Genomic DNA, 5079 nt, shown 5'->3' with positions numbered 1-5079 from the left:
CTTGGAAGAAAATTATGAGGTTTGGGAGAAAGGGGAAACTGAATCCTCGCTTTATTGGGCCGTATGTGTAACACCCCCGTTGCATAGCCTGGTAGATTTCACTGTTCCGGTGACCGGTGTCGGTCCGGACAATTAATGGGATTAGGGCCACACTTAAGACAATTTGAGAAGCCATAAACATAAATAATTAGTAATGTTTAATTAGTTAACTATAAATAAGAAAAACAGAACATAAGAGGTTAAACGTGCCGAGAGTCACAGCGATGAGTGACCTCCTCGGGAACGACTGCGAAGTCGTTTTAAACTCAAATTTCGAACCGTAAAAAGTGACGCTGCGGTCCTTAGGACCCTTATGAACACAGTGAAAAAGAGAAAATCATGAAAAAGAAATGTTAAGCCAGTCAAATAATTAGGTCAGGGAGCCGGAAGAAATATGGAATTATTTGCAAACCGGGATGAACCGGCGAGGGGCGATTTGGTCAATTGACCCGAGAGTCGACTCGACCTAATCACAAATAAAATCGGAGAAAAGAAAATTTCGGAATCAAGAATTAAATTAAAGAACTAATAGAAAAAATAAATAGAAAAAAAAAGAAAAAGAAAAGAAAGAAGTTAGAAAAGTCAAAGATGATGTCATAAAAGATTAATTAAGTTATTTTATTAATTTGGGAATTTTGGTCTTCAAAAATGGATAAAAATAAAAATTAAAAATCTTTTTTTTTGCTTAATCATTTTGTTTTCCCGTAGCTCTCTCCTCTCCCTCTCTTCTTATGTTGTTCCACCATTTTTAAGCAAGAAAAGCTTGGAATTCTTGGTTCCTTTCCATAAATCCTCTAAATCCCAACCTAGAAATTTTATTTACCAACCATAATAACTCTCATAAGGACTTCTTTAAAGCTTGTTATTACTACTTAAGAAGGAGATTTCAAGAAGAAAGAAGAGCAAAGGTTAGGGTTTTGAAGCTTTAAGTGAGGTTAGCATATCAAACCCTTTATTTTTCCATTTAAATGCATGTTTAGGTAATTAAGTGAGCTTAGAACTTGATTTAAATGAAACAAATATGGGAGAGGGACCAAACTGAAATTTGGGCAGCTTGATAGGAGTATGATTTACATGAAATTGATGCATTAGAATGAGTTTAAAAGCTTTGATTAGTTGAATGGTTAAGGTTAAGTGCACTAGTTATGGTTAAATGCAAGAGTTAGTGAGTTTAGGGTTTCAATGCAAGGGTTTATGAATCAAAAATTGGAGAAATGCATAAATGGCATATTTGACCTATTGTGAAATGAAATAATGATCAATTAGGACCAAATAAATTGTATGGGAATGGTGGAAAATTTAGTTAAATTCGTAGGTCAATGGTCATGCTGCTGGCAGCATGACCAAACCCACTTTGAAGGACCAAAACTCAAATTTTACAAGCCTAATGGATATGCCACCAATTGGAGATGAAAATAGACATAAAAGAGCACAACTTTCATTAAGGAACCATGACCAAAAACTGACTAAAACTTGGTGAAACAATTGACCAAAGTGAGTTGATAGCAGGCTGCCCTGCACCAAACTGACCAAATGAACAGTAACTGTTCATTTGGTCATAACTCGAGTTAGGTAGGTCAAATTGACCTGAAATTTTACCAGCAATTAGATATGATATAGACCTAAAACTTTCATGAAGAACACCAATCCAAATTATGCCATTAACTCATTCAAATCATTGAGCAAAGTTAAAATTACTGTACTGAAACTCTGCAGAATTTTCAGTGGAGCAGCAATGTTTGGATGGCTATAACTCTCTCTAGAAAACTCAGATTTAGGCGATTCTTGAATCGATGGAAACCTAAGACATAGTAGAACATTTCATCTGAAGAAAGTTAGACCAAATTATGAACTTAACTTGATCAAATTACTGACCAAAGTTGGACCAAAAATCTGCCAGCACCTAAATTGCAGTATGAATAGTGCACGTGAACAGTAAACTTATTTTGGCCATAACTTGAGCTACAAAACTCCGATTGAGGTGATCCAAAAATGAGAATACACTTTAGACAATAAGGAACATTTTCTATGAAGGAAGTTTTGTCAAATTCCAATAGTAGATCGACCAATAGAATAGTGCAACTTCGGAGCACAAAACCAAAAATTGGCAATTTTGCCAAAATGACCTATGCTTTGAAAAAGTGACCAAAACCAACAAGTTTAATGAACAAAATGTGGTATGTGGGTGAAGTTGAAGTTCCCATACCTATTAATCCTTAGAAAGTCAATTATTTGACTTGAATAGTGCAGTGAATAGTAACCCGAAACACAAAATTTCGAGAACGTCGAATTTAACACGTTAGAGCTAAGTAAATGCGAAGTTAAAATTTATTTTGGGATTTATGTTAAGTTCTAGTACTGAAACATTGTAAAATTTTGTGTTTCAGTTGAAAAGAATATCGGGAAGGAACCCGAGGAAACGAGTCGAGGCTAAGGGACGACTCGCTTGAGGTTTGTGCACAATAAACCCTATTTAAGTATTTTACTCTTGAAAAATTGATTTAGCATGCATTATGAACATATGAACTTTTGTGTTGCCACCTTGTGATCAAATTATAACTTTGGAAATTGATTTGATTTTTGTATGCAATATTTGAATGAAATGTTTGAAATGGATTTTATGTTCACACTTAGCATGACAGTATCACATTTCCTCCTCCATTTATGGGGTTGAGATCGTTTATTTTCCTCCCTCTCTGGCTTGCCAGTTGAGGTTGTAGATCGGATGAGTACTCATTAGCTAGCTAGCCACCTCCCTCATTGGTTTCGATTAATGGGGTTGAGATTGCTTTGTCGTGGTGTACAACATGGCATTGATCGGAAATTTTGTGTCATGGTTTAAGTTGTGTACGACTTTGGCAACACTGTGTTTACGCAATTGTTTGACTAAACTGTTGTTTAATATATTATTTGACAAAATGAGTTGTTATGAGCTTTGATATTTGTGAAATGTGATTGTGAAGTATTCAAATTATGTTTCATCAATAAATGATTTATGTATCGCATTTTAAAGTTTTATTGTGCACCACTGAGTATGTTTATACTCAGCGATAGTTTAATTTACTGTCGCAGATAAGAGCAAGGAAAAAGCAGCAGAGTGAGCTGCTACTGAGTTGAAGATCACATCAAGCTTTTGTACGGGTATTGTTTTATACCCTTATGGTTATTTTGATGTAAATACTGTAATGTCATAAGTATCAATGTAAATTGAGCAGTTGTAAATAAATTGTAATAATATTATTTTGGGTTTGTTTCTGTAAATTTAATATTTGTAAACATGAATTTTCTACTTTATGTTTTGTAAATGAAGATATTAAATACTTTGAGATGAGAAATCTTGATTTGTATTGTGAAATTATTTGAAGTGCCTTGATTGAGTTGATTTGAGAATTATTGGTGGTTGGGAGTTGTGAAATATGTTTGGAAGTGCTTTTTACAGGTATTTGAAGAACTGGTTTCTCAAAATACAGAGGGAACTCTGTCAAAATTTTTATAAAATTTGCGGCAAAATTTAAATGCACAAAAATTTTTACTAGTCCTTAAGCTTTGAATAAATGGTTTTTAATTCCTACCAAAATGCTCACCACTTCCAAAATGTAAGAAAATTGTTTTAAAATCCCTTGTAGGGTACTTAATGAGTTATCGGTAGGTGAAGTTCGGTAGTTCATTAAGTATTCTACGGGATCATGTTATGCCTTACGGAGGGGTAAGGTGTGACATGTTTTAGTGGTATCAGAGCATGATTTTGCAATAAATTTTGACTATGCATGTGAATATTTCTCTGATAAGTACAACTGCTCAAGTGTCTTTAATTGATACATATGACGTATTTACATCATAAATATGCACTAACGGAGGTCAACCTCCTTGTGTTTGATCTCAGGAAGTAGAAAATTGTGAAAAACGGAATGGAAGGAGGAGATCATTCCGAAGAACAATCTGTTGAGGCTGAGGTTCAAGGGGAAGCCCCAGCACTCCAGAATGTGAGTGGGTCAGCCACTCCGGCTCCTGCTCCAGCACCGCAGTTTCCTGCTCAATTTATGCAGCAGATGGCTGCCTTCTTTCAGCAAATGGCGGGTAATGTGCCGCCCCAAGCTCAGATGCCAATACCTGTAGCCCAACCACAGCCCTCAGCTCGGCAGTATGAAAAATTGATGAAATTTGGGGCCACTGAGTTTAAAGGCACTGTGGATCCACTGGAGGCAGAACAGTGGTTGGAAAGAATGGAACGAGTTTTCAGGAAGCTACGATTATGAGAGGAATTGAAGTTTGAGTATTCTGTTTCCTTATTGCAAGGGGATGCGTTTGAATGGTGGAAGACCATCCCCACAGCCTGGTTGAGCCACTGTCGACACAGTCGGACTTCTTGAGGGAGTTCCGACAGAAATGGGTTCCCGATGCATATGTGGACATGAAGTTGCAAGAATTTCTGAGTTTGAAACAAGGGAACCGAACTGTAGCAGAATATGAGAGAGATTTTTCAAGACTAAGCCACTATGCTGGAAGCTTAGTCTCCACCCCCAGAGACAGATGCAAGAGGTTTGAGTCCGGGCTAAGGCAGAATTTGAGAATGCAAGTTGTGGATTTCAGACATCAGAATTTTGCTGAATTGATATCACAAGCCTTGGAATTAGAAAGGATAGAATCTGAAGGCGGTGAAGAAGGGTTCACAAGAGAAAGAGAAAATCAAAAGATTCTGAACAAACATCCGAAGTGGTTGCAGGAAGAGGAAACAGCTTGGGGATCTAGCTCCGTAGAGGCAGAGGCAGATTTTACGGCCAAAGACCACCCCGGTCAGTCACAGACCAGCGAGCACCCGAGGATCTCTATCGGTCGGCGGTGTGAAACGTGTGGTAGAACACATGGTGGGGTTTGTTTCAAGGCTCTTGGTGCATGTTTTAAGCTGTGGAGGAAGCGGACATTTCGCTAAGGATTGCACTAGTCCGCGCGATGCGGATCTTTTACTACATCCGAAGGATCACTCAAGTCTCTGCACCTGCAGGGTCACGATCACCGCTAGAGGCAGAGGCGCAGGTAGGG

This window comes from Hevea brasiliensis, chromosome 9 (genome assembly GCF_030052815.1).
Source record: "Hevea brasiliensis isolate MT/VB/25A 57/8 chromosome 9, ASM3005281v1, whole genome shotgun sequence".
NCBI classification, from domain to species: domain Eukaryota; kingdom Viridiplantae; phylum Streptophyta; class Magnoliopsida; order Malpighiales; family Euphorbiaceae; genus Hevea; species Hevea brasiliensis.
This window is presented reverse-complemented; position numbering follows the sequence as displayed.